The sequence below is a fragment of the Haliotis rufescens genome, unplaced genomic scaffold (assembly GCF_023055435.1).
Source record: "Haliotis rufescens isolate VD_foot unplaced genomic scaffold, xgHalRufe1.0.p SCAF_5, whole genome shotgun sequence".
Taxonomy (NCBI): Eukaryota; Metazoa; Mollusca; class Gastropoda; order Lepetellida; family Haliotidae; genus Haliotis; species Haliotis rufescens.
The window spans coordinates 52,140,426-52,157,178 of NW_025964223.1; positions in this window are offsets into that span (position 1 = coordinate 52,140,426).

The window sequence follows — 16,753 nt, forward strand, 5'->3', positions numbered from 1 at the left end:
TCTTGACAGTGGAGTCGGCTCTCGACTCTGACAACAGGTCCGGCAGACCGTTAGCCAGCTTGCGAATAGGAACAGGAAGATGATCAAGCTCATTTTTATATGTACACTGGAACACATCTGTAACATTGAAAACATCAATCAGCGATAATCTACAAGAAGAGCAAGCATGTTAAATTGCACATCTGTTTCACCAAACATTCCTCCTGGAATCCTACTAGCTATATAAGACTCTCTGGAGGTAGGCAAATACATACAACTTTTAACTTGCGGAATAAACATTGAATTTGAATTTAATAAAGGCCAGAAACAAGCAGAATGCCACTCGGGGACGACAAGTGTACCCGTAGCACCACATTGTGCTAGATGCTTGCAAATTGATTGTTTGTGGAATCAGACAAATTGGGGGCACAATCCAGCTCATTGTTCCTTTCCAGTTAACAGTAAGGCAGTCCACAGCAGCACATCCAGGGTTGCTATAACGTGAATTGAATACCTCTAATTGGGTGTTATAATAGGTCGCAAACCGATCAACATCATGAGGGTCCCACTTGCCATTCACGTTTTGAAATATGATTTTAGCAATACCCCAGTCATCATAGTCGACCATACGACTAAGGTAATCTTCTTTCTGGTTCTCATAGCGAGGGATCCACTGTAAATGTAGATCAATACCATTTTTCACACATAAGTCAAATATTTCTAAAGCAAGTGAGTGTAAGTGGATCTTCATACTCCCTTTCTCAATAATTGTTGCAACATTTTAATTGTCTGTGAACCACTTGATACTCTGGTGTGATAAACTAGACACAAAACTCTGCAACACCATATGCACGGCTTTCAGCTCCCTCCACGTCGAGCTAGGCATTGCCTCGTCCCTTGACCACTGCCCATGGGGAGGGACATTATCCAATTCCACACAGTAGCCACCGTAACCACTATCACTGGCATCTGAATATACTAGTTTCCTTGAAACTGTTGTCTGAACTAGATATCTGGAACAATACTTATGTTAGCTACATGACCAAAACTGCAACTGTTTGATACTTGAATCTGACAACACAATATAGCTATGCCAAGACGGGGATGCAACAACATCAATACTCAGAGATCTTGTCATCAGCTGAGAGATTGGACCCATCACAATTTTCATAGACATTATCTGACCAACGACAGAAGCTATGTATTTCACTGGGAAAAAGCTATGATTAGATTGTAATAACACGGTAATGCACTTCAATACCTTATCCCTTTTTCTGTCAGGAACACTCATGATCATAGATGTTGTATCAATCCTGAAACCTAACCACTCAATTAACTGAGACGGCAACCAAAGGGACTTTTCTACTTTAGGAACGAAACCTGATCCGAGTAGATCCTGCTTAAAAGCTGCACCCGACGCGTGTGCCTCGTCCCGTGAAGAACCTGAAAGAATACCATCATCTAAGAAAGTTACTATTCTGTATCCCTCATACCTCCATTTCATAACCAACTGTCTTATAACTTTGGTGAACACATATGGAGCTGATGTTAATCCAAAGGGAAGCACAAGGAATTTGTAATTGTGAACGATTCCTGTTTGATCAGGCCATGAAAATCCGAGATAATCAGTATGAGGGGGGAAAATATCAATGTGGTGATAAGCAGAATGGATATCAAATTTTATGAGCCAGTCATTTTCTCTGATGTAATTCAAAGCTATCTTCCAATCCTCATATTTCACACTCTGTTTGTACTCATAATTGTTAATTCTGTGAAGATCTAAAATTAATGTCTTCTTCTCGGAAGACTGGACTGATACGGACAGTGGACTGACGATAGTAGGAGGAGTATCACACTCGCATATGAGGCTTTTCGTCTCCAGTTCATCAATAGCCTCTGTGACAAAGTCTTTGTGTTTGAAAGCTGATTGGTTATTTCTTGCATACATAGAAGGTGGTTGAAATATAAATGGGATCTTATACCCATTAGCAATCAAATCTACAACAAAATGTGAAGAACCAATATTTATCCAGAATTGCAACCTGCTCTTGAGACGCCCCCTAACCACAATTTCAGCTGTACCTTGCTCATACTCATAATAGTCATCTGTAATATTTTGAGAAAATTGCAAATCATCAACAACGCCATCATGACTGAAATACGCAACTGACAGGTCTTGCGAACTATTGATTCCCTTGGGATGAGCCTACGGCTGCAAAACTGGACAGTCTCTGGGCTGACACGTTGTTTTTTGGGGACAGTTTCTACTGAAGTGACTGAAGTCACCGCACGTAAAGCATGCTCCTGTCCTCTGACCTTTTGCACGAAAAGGCTGGTTTGTGATAGGTTGAATTTGTTGCACAGAAGAAGCAGGAAGAAAAGCACCTTGCACGGGCCGGGTAAAGGTTGCTGATCGCCTGGATGACCTACTTGGATACGGCGCTTGGCGTGAACGTTTCTGACGTAATTTCCGAACAGCTTTATTGTCGGCCCTCGTAATCTTCCTGTCGTCGTCCGAATCATCGGCAAGTTCATTGGATATATAGTTCCGGACCGTCTCCCATCCACCCTCGGAAGAATCTGCAAGTTTATTGCGTTGCTGGATCCTTGCAATTGCTGACGTGATATACGTTTCACAGTCCTGGAAACGTTGATTTTGTATAGCTACCAAAACATGAGTAACTGAGTCTACCGTTTCTTCGTTGAAACTGTGTTGGATTTTATTACCTTCCCGACTCAACGAATAGTCTTTTTCAGCTCGCAGTTTCTTTAAATCTTTAGTGGTCTGGCTGAATTCTTCCCTCAACGCTCCGATGCGGTCATTTAGCGACAATTAAAACTGAGCTTTGTTGGTATCTAATTGCTGTAGTATAGCATCAAGTTTGGCGTCGGTATTCATGACTAGAATAATCTAATGGCCGTGCTTGCATCAATCTTGTGGCTGTCTCAGAACGTCGGTTCAACACATTGACATTTTCAAATATCTACGTCAGTGCTTGAATGTTGGAAAGCTTCTTATAAATACATGTGTACATGTATCATCTCCGAAATGCCTCGGTTCGATGAACAGTTTAAAAGAACTTACAGTCTCAGAACATTCTCCGTGTACTTAAAAGGCCTCATATGATGTTCCGGTTTAACCCATCTTATAACACATGGTTCTACGGACGTTACAGAAGACGATCAAGTTCAAATGGTTAAATCTGTGCCAAAATACTGGTATTTAGAAATCTGCAATTCTGCACCATTACTCATTCCAAAGCATCCTGGCTTCTCCACTCTCACATCGTCGTTGGGTTTAGTCGTTATCGTATCCGAAGAGATCATAGACTTTTATTTTGCTACTGAATGGTTTTGTGTATATCTGTAGCTAATTTCAAAACTATGTGTGTTAATCTCTAAGATCCGGTCATGGATAAACTTACGACGGAAGAGGTTGTTCCATGGCTGTAAGATGAAGACACTGATCGCGGTACTGACAGCGTCTGTGGCAGAACTCCCCGAGAACGAAGCTGATAATGTATAAAAGATACTGTAAACTTTATTATGTATACATTTTTTTAGGAGTTGGTAAATATATATCAAGTACGGCAATATTAGCTGAATGTGGAAGAAATGGTTTGCATGTGGATTATCATATGAAGTGTGTTAAATACTGGTGTAAACTGATTAGAATGAATGATGAAAGATATCCCCGACAGTGTTATTTGTTAATGAAGAGGCTGGATGAATGTGGTAGAATTACTTGGGCAACTCATGTTAAATATTTACTCGACATATATGGATTTGGTAATGTGTGGTACGAACAGAATATTGGTGATGTTAAGTGTTTCTTGCAGCTATTTAGACAACGTTTGTTGGATTGCAACAAACAGAGTATACAGATGAAAATTTATGAGTCTCGTAAATTAAGGTATTATTCACACGTCAAGATATTATTGGATATGGAATATTATGTTACAGCTTTCAGAAATAGAGACCATAGACGTATGATGTGCCTGTTGCGATTAAGTGAATTGCCTATACGGAGTAATCTGGGCAGAAGAGAGGATATTGATTCGTCAAAACGCTTTTGTCGGCTATGTAACAATGGTTGTATTGAGGACGAAGTCCATTTTGTGTTTGTCTGCCCGTTTTACGCAATAATAAGACAAAATTATATTCCTGTAAGATTCTATAACAATCCATGTATTAAGACTTTTAGTAATCTCTTAAATAGCAAAAATGACTGTATACTCAGAAATGTAGCTAAGTATGTGAAGGAAGCCCTATTATTACGTACCAAGTCCTAATATTATACCCTTAAGATTGTTTGCAATGTAAATTGTCTCAATTGTATATTACTATATATAACTGAAATGTACATGGGCCTATGGCCTCCCATACATGAATAAACACACGTTGAAACATGAAATAAAATAAATACTGCACAAAATGCTTCTTTTACCCGGATATTTGGTTTTCGGATCCGGACAGTGAGTTTCAAATTACCATACACACTATAGTGTCCGACTTACTAGAGAGCGACTACGCTTGTTTTGCAATTCAAACCCAGCAGCCAACACTACAAGGGGTGTCATCCGATCAATGTGTTAATTAGTTACAGGAAGAATCAAAATAATAATACCATTTTATTAAACGCACGGTGAGTTTGTTGTTTAACGGCGCACTGAGCAATAATCCAGCTGTATGACGGCGGTCTGTAATTAATCGAGTCTGGACCAGACAATCCAGTGACTGACATCATGAGCATCGATGCACGCAATTGGGATACGATGACATGCATCAACCAAGTCAGCGAGCTTGACCACCCTATCCCGTTCGTCGCCTAGCATAGTCGCCTCTTTACAGCAAACATTGGTTGCTGCAGACCCATTCTACCCCGGATTTTCACGGGTCACATCTGTGGGAAAATTAGGAAAAGAAGCAGGCATACCAATGGGCACCAATTGTTAAGCACATGAATTATGATTATTGAATTGTTTTTGTCGCTTCTGTGGGGACGACAGGGTGTTGAAATAGTTTAAGAAACCATAAAAAAAGGCTGATCAGATAATTTATTTCAAATCAAACTTTAATAAACTAGAGGTGTTTGCAGTAGCAAAAGAAAAAACAATTTCCCCTAAACATTTAAATAGCAGCATTTATTTTCTGTCCAAAAACAGAAAGATATCTAAAAGGCTGTGACAAACATTAATACAAATAGACAAATAAAAGAACGCCTTGACAAAGGATCCGTGGTTTTGTCCGGGTGATGTTTGATCTTGGTTGCATCCGGGCTCACATTTTGGCGAACACTTGGCATCATCACTATGCTATAGTGATTCAGAAACAAATGCTTATATCCATGATTAGCTCGGAATCGTACGGTAGACTTTGCTTCAAGCGGATATTCATTACGATTGCGGAAACGGTTTGGTCGCTTTTATTGAAAGGAAGTAGTGATGCTGAATTGCGCATCATGTGATTGAAGCACCAAAGTGAGTGAGTGAGTATGGTTTTACGCTGCTTTTAGCAATATTCCAGCAATATCACGGCTGGGGACCCCAGATATGGGCTTCACACATTGGTGATCGAACCCTGGTCTTCAGTGTGACGAGCGAACGCTTTAACCACTAGGCTACCCGACCGCCCCTGAAGCACCAAACTATTTTAGCAGGTGCAAGACAGCACACACTACACTGTCTGACCCATAATGCTTATGGTAAATCGCATAGAACGAATGAAATTTTATTTAAACATTTAGAGTACACTAATCAATCATAGATATCCGTGTGTACATACCCCTTATTTATCCTTTTGGGGGCACGGGTGACCCAGTCGTCTAAGGCGCCGCGATTCGCTGTGTAGAGTTGCGTTCCTTGGGCACGCCAGAAACCTATGATGGTGAGTTCGAATCAGAGGTTCGCACCGATTATGTTTCTAGGTTTGTCAGCACCATACCCATGCTCGTGGGTTTCATCGAAGTGGTAAACGTCTGAGAGCTGCATCACTTCGGGCTTTCCTCCCATATTAAGCTGACACGATATAACTGGAATACTGTTAAAAGCGGCGTTAAACCCAACTCACTCACTTTTTATCCTTTGTGTTTTCTGCATATAACAGGCGTCTGAACGTGGATGTTATCTTTGCTTAGCCTTGCTTAGCTACTCACTTGCCAAAGCAGCGCTAATAAAATAAAAGAGTATACAAGTGGATATCTGTTATGTCAGTTTGTACAGGTAATATATTCAAACTCTGTCTATGATCATGTATCTTTTTAAAATATTTCTTTTATTCAGTGTAAACAGTGATACAACTCGCCACAGAAACGACTCTACCCTGGTTAAAACGTCAATATTTGTCCAAGACGATTTTGGCGTTAATACGAGGGTGGCGTTAAAACCAGGGAAGCCATTCTAGACAGTCAAAACCAAGTCATACGTTAATACATGTACATCAAATAAACATCAATGCAGTGTAGTGTTTCATTCATACATACATATGTAATAGAAGATAATATAACATACATATATTTGTGCACTGAATGGGCATAGCAAAGTAATTATTACCACTGTCATTCACTGTGGCTTAAAGAAATCACACGTTGTTTGCTTGCTGGTGATAAGTGTGTCCATAATATCTCTGTGAAGCGCGTGTCTAAATCCCATTAACAGGTTACATATCCTGAAACTGACTTATCAGCAAATCTCGCTGCACTGCGCGACAGATACTAGAGCATGGCATGCCAGAAATACGAAACCTAATGCTTTTGTTACCCCGTTATGGGATAACAAGACGTATACTTACCCTTAATTAGAAGGGAGAATTCCGTGAGTCAGTGATCAGTCAAAGAGACGTTCCAGTATTTATTGTGAGGTTCGTGTTATACATAATATATATATTAATCAAACAATAATCTGAAACACACATTTCATTTAGATTTGGTGTATTAGCGTTTCACATGGTAAAGTTTGTATACATCATAACAATTATAATATTTCATTCTTTCAACATAACATTGGATAATAATCGTTCAGGAACCATTCATACAATTACTTAAATCTTATCTCACTCATACCTCAAAGGTTGTCATATAAATCCTTTATAAATGATATTTGCCGTTGAACCTAATATGTGCATTGGTTCTCTATCAGCATATAATTAATCATACACGCATGATCAGTGCAATAAATACACAACTATTCATGACAATAGATCTAATTCATTTACATATTCAATAATGACTGAGATATTATGCACGACAATATTCATGCAGAGATTATTGTGAAATACACAAAATACATAATATTTGCAACTTTCTATTCCTCATAAATAGTACATGATATTATCTATCATGATATTATTTGAGATAGATAATAGAGTTTGTACAAGTGAGCTTACCTTAAATTAGAAGGGAGAATTCCGTGAGTCAGTGATCAGTCAAAGAGATGTTCCAGTATTTTAAGTGAGGTTCAATGTGTTGATATGAAGGGTAGACTCGGAGCTTTAACGTGCGCTTTCCGCATGTAATAAAATACATTATGCGTATCTCGCACACGGGGTTGAAATTATACTATTGTGGAAAAAGAGCGTTATGAATAAATAAAGAAGTGCAACCCCAAAAAATGTAAACTTTACAATCCCATTCTAATAAAGCTAAGGGGGGATGGGTTTTGGCTGGATGGGAGTGGGGGATAAAAGCATATACAATAATATAGAAAATTTGGGCATGGGTTGGAGGGGAGGGGGTCAAGCGTTGGAAGGCACGGCGTCGGCTGGCGAGCTGGCAGGTCCCGTTTCTCACTACTGTTTAAGCCCGGCCAGGAGCCTCCTGGCTAGGCTAAGTTCTCCTGGAGGGAACTGTTGAAACAGCGCGGTTGTGAGTCGGGCGGCGACGTTGGAGACGAAGGTAGGGCTGACACTGAGTTCGCAGTCGGCCAGGAAGTCGGAGAGGTCCTGGTAAGCGTGGATCTCATGTTCGAAGCGCTCCTGACCCAGGTACTGCACCATCACCATAGGTGGGAGTGGGCGGCTGCTTGGGTAGACCTTCGAGCTGGCGTTTTGGACCACGGGGCTTGGGTGGACCTGGTGCTGCTCTAGGATGAGGCTTGCCTGCTGGGAAAGTTCGACACGGATGTCCTCCTCAACTTCTGGTTCCGGGACCGGGTCGGTCTGGACTTGGCTGTTGTTGAGGGAGGGGCCTTGTGTTGTGGCGGTCTGGGTCTCCGTGGACTTTGCTGGCGTTCTGGTGGTCTGTGTTTCCATTGCCTTGGTAAGCATTGGGGTAGGGCGTGGAGGAGTGTCGGGAGAGGAGATCTCTCTCCTCGTCCTCATTTTCCTTCCATGTCCGGTGCCTTCCCGTGAGCGATAGGGCTCCTCCCCTCTGGATTCGAGGGGAGCGAGTTCCAATGCTGCGGGCGGTGGGGTAGTGGGAAGGCTCTCCTCGATCTCCATGACGGAGACTGGTGGAGGCCTAGCTTTCTGAACCGGACGTGGTGCAGTAAGGGTTGGGGCCGGGGTGGATTTTTCCTGAGACATGGGCTTGGCCTGAGCTTTGCCTAGAGGTCTCTTCCTTTGGTCAAGGTCGAAGGAGATGGAGATGGTGGAGGTTTTAGACTTAAAGGAAGTCTTGAGGGAGTAGTCCTCAACCCGGTAGGCCAGCAAGGGCTCCAGGATGGAGACAAGCTCCCTCGGAAGTGATTTTGAGAGGTCTCTCATTATCAGCTGGTAGGTTGTGAGCTTGGGAGGACGTTGCGCTGGGCGAGTGTCCAAGCCGAGATGTGGTTGATATGAAATCACGGACCTCTTTTTGTAGTCTAAAAAGTACTGGAAACACCACTGATCAACGTCGAAATTCTCTTGATTGGCCAAAACATACAATATGTCCTTTGATAACAATTTTGGTTGGTTGAAATAGATTAGGTAAATTACTAATAGGAATTTGATTGGACAGGCCGAAATCAGTTCTTATAGGATGTGTCACGTGACCGTGACACGAGGGTAATTGCGTTAATTACATCAGATTAATTAATGTTTGTTTTTACAGCTGCTGTCTAGAAGTCTAATAACCTTTTAGAGGATGTGTCACGTGTCAGAACAGAACAGAAGTTTATTACTCATGAATCACGTATTGTGATATAGAGCATACAATATATATATTTATATTTACAGACGTGTATCAGTGTGCATAAACAAAAAGTAATTACAAACATAGTATATACAGCAATTGAATTCGTATTTAAAAAGTCGTAAACCATCCTTTAAGTATTTCGCCAGCTTTATAACAAGAGGTTTGTAGGAGCAAACCATAAGCTGATTAAATTTTTCAATAGTGGGATACTTACAATAATAACTCGGGAGATATTTATTTCTTAATTCATGAAGCGATGGACATTGTAGAAGAAAGTGGAATTCGTCTCCACTATAACTGTTGCATAATGTACAGAATCTCTGATCTTTATTAACATTGAACCATCTTCCCTTTTCAATTGGTAATCTGTGATTAGCTGTTCTAAATTTGACTATCCATTTCGCTAAGTTGTATGGTAATGATAATAAATATTCCTCAAGGCGAGCCTTATCTTTGAACATGGTATAGCATTTACCCTTGGAAGATAACGTAGCAGATTCATTCCATTTTTGATAAAAGTTATCTAAGATGGCTTTAGTATTTGCCTTTAACCAAGTTCAACAGTTGCAGTTTGTACTCCAAGCGAGCAACACCTCCCAAGCCAGCACAGAACATTGCCTGATAGCCAGCCAAGGAGAACGCCACCATCGGTAATTATCACGTTATCCTTTCATCCTTATTCGCATACTCTTAAAATCACTCTCACCGAATTAATCACAAAACCTCTAAATCTTTAAAAATAACAACACTCAAACACACCCTTTCACCTCAAACTCTTATCCTCCCCCATCTCCTTGACACAACTCGCACGCATTTCTACTCACCACCCACGCCCACCACTCACCTCTATAACACCGCTCAAACACACTGTTCTGGAGAACTATGGCCAGGAACATGAAATGTTCGCTGGGAATACCACTGGGAGCATTCGTGCTAATGCTGAGTGCTTCGCGGATTTTGTAGTTCATGAAAATCGTGCGGCACGTGAAATTGCCTATATATAGCCAAGCTTTGTGAAAATAACACACAAAACCCAAACAACATGACTGATACCAGCAACGCCACACTCGCAGACATTCCAGCTCCTTACTCACCCACGCCTGCGGAAGCGCACAACACTTCCGGGAGGTCACTCGAAAACATCGTCCCGACCGAGTATGGCGAAAACACGACACACACCACCCCCACCAAACTCGCCACCTTAAAACACCAAAAACCGCAAACTCGACACATCCACTCCACCTCCATCGCCCACACCCTCCCCGGCCGCCTTCCTCGCCACCTTCGCCCTCTACTTCTCAGCAGGCTCAGGCACCACTCTCACTAGAACTTTCGGCAGATAAAATAGGACTTTGGTTTAAAAGAGAAAAAATAAATTACAACAATATTAAAAAAGCCAACAAAGGATACCAGATAATCTTCCCTAACCGAGAATCTTACAACGCAGCAAATAAAATAACTCAAATATTCCACGTCACGGTAATCAAACAAACACCTAGTTGGCAACAATATACACGAGGCGTAATTAGGGTTAACCCAAGGGAAACAACTGAAGACTTACAATTATACTCTCTAGAAGCTAACATAAACCAAGACCAAAACCCTCAACCCCTAATCACCAGCACGCGTAGAATAACCTCAACTAGAAACGGAAAAACGGTCCCAACCTCCATTGTCATAATCAACTTCAAAAAGACCGCTAAATTCCCTGAAGCCCCCAAACACATATCCTTCGGAGCCCACACCAACTTAGAAGTCAAACCCTATATAAAGCAGGTTAAGCAATGTACAAAGTGCCTCAAATACAACCACACTGCCTCCCACTGCACATACCGTAACACTAAATGTTAAAAATGCGCACAAACAGACTGCCCAGGCACATGCACACCCTGGTGCATCCACTGCAAATCCACCCAACACAAACCAATGCCCATACAGAGACACACTCACCCAGCAGGCCAACAAACACATAAACATAGACACGGCTAAAATCCAAACACGAAAATTTGCTACACCTGCATCTAAACCACTCCTCCCTACACCACACCCAAACACCATCCCACAAACAAACACCACACCCATAACCGACAGCTGTCTGGGCCCCCTACCGAGAAACCGCACCCACCTCACACACACAAGCAGCCACTCAACCAACCACGAACCCTCCCACATCTCACATAGCCAAAACATCAACCCCCGCATGCAAAACAAACCTCAAAATGACCACCACAACACGACCCTCATCCAAGCACCCTACAGCCCATATGGCAACAACTTTCTCCCACAAGCAAGCACAACAACAAAACACAAACACTAAGAAATCATCAGCTACACCCATCCCGCAAACACCTTCACAATCCTCCCCCATGGAAACTCAATCAGCTAAACCTAATCTAACCGATGACGAAGATTTTTCCACTACTGAGGAAACAATAGACACTACTCCAACTAAAACAAACCAAACTCCCCAATCAGCCAACACCAAAAACCTAAATAACCTCACCTTACTCCTAGCATACATGCATAGTCAAAACTCACCAAAAGCTAGCATGAAATCCTTCCACAAAGTAGCTTTCAATCTAAAATTAAGCGATCTTCCCTTTTTCCTCTTTAACCTCCATCTAAAAGAACTCACCGAATAAAATAAAAACTAAATCACCAATCACCCGAACCCAATAATGGAAGGACTAAATATTTTTCAGTGGAACGCCAACGGACTCACCTCCCACGGCCATGAACTAAAAACTAAATTTAAACTAAATAAAGGCCCTCACATTGCTTGTTTACAGGAAACCAAATTCTCAAAAAAATCAAAATTCACACTACCTAACTACAACTCAGTTAGAACTGACAGAGCTAAACCGAAAACAAGAAGAGCCACAGGAGGACTAATCATATTTATCAGGGAAGATATAAATTACGAAGAAATAAAAATAGACACGCCAAACCTAGAAGCCAACGGCATTAAAATCACATTAAATAACCGAAACATAAACATCATAAATATTTACCACTGGGCGGAACAAAAAGTCCAACCTGAGAATCTAAACAAACTACTCCAAATAAGCGATAAATCTACTATATTCCTAGGAGACTTTAACGCTCACCATCCTACATGGAGCATAGATGATAAAATAGATAATCATGGCAAATTAATCTCCGAATGGATAGAAACAAACGACCTAGTACTCCTTAATAGCAACCAACCCACGAGGTACAATAAGATAAACCAAAAAATGTCGGCTATCGACCTAACCATATGCACCGCAGATCTAGCCCAAAGTACTGAATGGGAAGTGCACGACGTCCCGCTAGGTAGTGAACACTTCCCCATAAACATAACCATAGGAAATACAAACGTACCAATTCAAACAGAAAACCAAGAACCAAAATTCCATTACAATAAAGCTAACTGGGACCAATTCCAAGATATCTGCAACGAAGCTAACTTAAACGAAATAGAAAATAATGATCCAGAAACCTATTGTAAAAACCTAACAGACTATATAATAAACGCAGCCAAAACCTCCATCCCCTTCAAAACATCTAAGACAGGCAAACCGACGATACCATGGTGGAATGAGGAAATAGAACAGACTAGACGAAAACGTAAATCAGCCTTCAATAAAGCAAAATGCGACTACAAATATTTAAACATAGCCCACGAACTTAACCATCAGGTCCAAAAACTAGTCCAAATAGCCAAAAGTAGAGACTGGAAAAAATTCTGCGAAGGTATAAATAACCGTACAGATGCCAGAATGGTCTGGCGCAAAATCCACGCCATCAGAGGCTTAAAACGACATAAAAAAAACTAACATTGACAACTCAACCAACCCCGCCAAAAAAGCAAATAATCTCGCCAACCACTTTTCGGCCGTTAGCAGTAACACCAACTTCAGTCAAAAATTCCAAGATAAACTTAAAACAGAAAACAAACCCACAAAAGAACCAAACAATAACAATCTAGAAATAAATCAACCCTACACAATGGAGGAGCTCCTCTACGTAATCAAAAACAGGAAAAAGGGCACAGCCCCAGGATTAGACCTAACTTCTTACCAAATAATTAAAAAACTCCCCCTTAAACTACTCCAGGCACTACTCAAACTATACAATCTCATCTACCTAAACGGACAGGTTCCTACTCCCTGGAAACAGGCCCTAGTCATACCAATCCCTAAACCTAATAAACCAGCTAATCAAGCTTACTCATATAGACCAATATCCCTAACTTCAAACTTATGTAAAGTAATAGAATCAATGGCTAAAAATAGATTACAACATTACTTAACCCAAAATAACATCATAAACCCAGATCAAAGCGGTTTTACTCCTGGCCGCTCAACCCTAGATAACCACGCCCGACTAGAACAAGATATTAAGACAGGACAACTAAATAAACAATATACCACAGGCATCTTCTTAGACTTCTCTAAAGCTTTCGACATGGTATGGCACGATGGGTTAATACAAAAACTTTAAAAAATTTCTTAATAAAATACAACAATGGGCTGACAAATGGGGCTTCTCCCTTAACTCAGAAAAAACAACAGGAATAATATTCAAACATAAAAACATGAAACCCGCCTCCCCAATCCTCCAGCTATACAATCAAACAATCAAATTTCAAAAACAAACCAAATTCTTAGGACTTATTTTCGATGAACATCTCACCTGGGATGCTCACATCCAAAACCTAACAACTAAATGCAGTAAAGACCTAAACACCCTAAGATGCCTAACTGGCTCTGACTGGGGAGCCTCCAAAGATACCCTCCTCTCTCTCTACATATCACTAATTAGATCAAAACTAGACTACGGCTGCGCCATATACAACACCCTAAACAACTCTCTATCTAAAAAACTTGACTCAATACAATATCAGGCTCTCAAACTAATTACACGCACCCAACATGGCACCTCCTACACCTCACTTCAGGCCTTAACAGGAGAAATGCCACTAGGTCTACGCAGGGAACAGCTAAGCTTAAATTTCTGGGCCGCGTCCCAATCAAACCCTCTCATCCAAAACTTAATAAACTAAAACATCAGCCCCAAAGACCAAGCTCTAGCTCGTAAAGACCCCTTACTTACCCCAATATCCCAAAGAATAACAAGCTACCTAAATGAACACCAAATTAAAAATCTTAAACAAAACTGCAAACAATCAAATATCTTCACCCCTAAACCTAAAATACCCAAAATAGACACAACACTAGCTAGCCAAATAAACAAACAAACCGACCCAAACATAGCTAAAACCACCACACTAGCATACATACACGAAAATTGGCCAAATTTGTGTCACATTTACACGGACGGATCCTCAGATCCGACCTCCAAACACACAGGTTTCGGAGTCCATACCACACAACCAACTAAAACCACACAATCCTTCCGACTCCCAAACAACCAATCAATATTCACGGCAGAACTAATGGGCATGGCCTCAGCCCTCCATAATCAAGAATCCAAAAACCACAAAAAAATCCTAATACTTACCGACTCCCTAAGCCGACTGCAAGCCCTCCAAAACAAAAATACCAAAAACCGACCTAAATTAATAAATCAAATACTTAAAAGCTCCAACGACCTAACTAAGGCAGGCAAACAAATAACCCTTCTTGTGGATACCCGCCCACGTAGGAATATACGGTAATGAAAACGCCGATAAAGCAGCTAAACTATCCCTCAAAATCCCAGAAATAAGCTTAAACTTACCCATCTCAAATTCAGAAATTAAAAGTGTAAACAAGCAAAAAATCACACAAAAATGGCATAACCTATATCTAAACTCAAATAGCCAAATCAAAAAAGTGCTCAGCAAACCACTTACCAAACCAAAAATTCTCCATCCTTCAAAAAGAATCGACAGAGTAATCACTAAACTCCAAACAGGACACACCAACCTAAATAACCACCTAAAAAAAAAAACCACACTACAGGTAACTGCCCACACTGCAAACAACCAGAAACCCCAGAACACGCACTCATCCACTGCACACACTACCTAACACATCGAACCGCATTACAAACCACCCTCAATCTAAACAAGGCTCTCACTCTAGAAGCAATACTGAACCCACAAAATAAACTAGAAAACTTCAAGGCTTTAGGCGTATTCTTAATAAAAACGGAACTAATAAAACGCATCTAAAAACACAATAACCTACCAAATCAAAATCACACAAACAAACAAACATCCACCATACCCAGCTCTCTTAGTTCTCCTCCCTAACCCCATCGGCATCTATTCCAAATCTCAAAATTCCCAAATTCTATATAAGCAACCCCTAAACCCCCCTCTTGGGTTGCACAGACCACTTTCGCCCCTTTCGGAAACACATTAAATGGCCTGTCCGGGCCCGTGTGCGAAATACGCATCAGTCGGAAAGCGCACGTTAAATCTCCAAAGTAAGTAAGTAAGTAAGTAAGCTTACAGTGGTCACATGTATGCCCGTGCCTGTCCTATGTAGGTGTTCCAGTCGGTCTCATTGTGTCGGCTCGCAGTTCGTCTATGGTATGATCTCTTGCTAGGATCCTGGACTTGGATTGTGGCAAGGCTTTTCCAGGAACATATCTCTGTCCATTAACATATAGCCTGTCCACAGTCAGTGCAACTCTATCTCCTGCTCTATTCGCTGTTCTCCTCGCTGGGTACAGTAGTTTGCGCCTTTCCTCTATCTCCTTAGGGAATTGTTCGTTAACATAGTATTTCTTTCCCTTTAGTTGATCAAACGCTGCTTGTCTTACACGTTGACGCTCCTTGAAATCACCGAACTTTGCAATAATCGGCCTAGGTCTCTGATCATTCAATCTTCTGGCTCCATTTCTATGTACACGCACTAAGTTTAGATCCTGTTCAATTTTCACGGTTCGTGTCACGGTAATAACTGCGTTAATTACATAGTCTGGATGTCTATACAATGGTCATTTAAGGTAATTTACAGGTAAAGAAATCAAAAGATTTGATTTTAAATAGACACTGGCGATAGTATATTGTTGATGTTAATTAGGTTTGCTAGGTCAGCTTGGCCGTGACATGATGGGTAATTAAAATGACATTTCAATGTTAGCAACTGTATAGAAATAATAACATGAAATATATGGCAAATATGTGCAAAATATATACATACAAATAAAGTAAATATATGCAAAATATATACATCCAAATTAATATAAATATGTGAAATATTTTATCATAAATTGTGCACTGTCACACTTTCCAAAGGAAGCCTTGGACATCACGTGCGTAAAGAGACCAGCGCCGTCTGATTGGCCAATATCAGTTGTACAAGGCGGAGCAAAAAGCATCGTTTTTCCGTCCATTTTACGCTTGAAAGACTCGACGCTCTTCTGGACACTTTCTGGGCTCTCACCAATTAATCAGATTTGACGACCATATGCGAAAAAACCCGATGTTTTCGTGTTTGCAGTGTTATGTACTGGTATATCACAACAGCCTGTGATTCGAATAAGCAAATTATTTCATTGCATGGGCAACGAACTACACAATGCTAGTTAAGTGCATTTGTTATTTGGGGCCTTTTTGCAAGTATGTCGTTTTAAAGAGATTATATTATTTTGTTTGGGCGACCAAACATTAAGTCAGTTCGGTACATGCACACACCAGTGATACATTGTTTACATCACACTGTC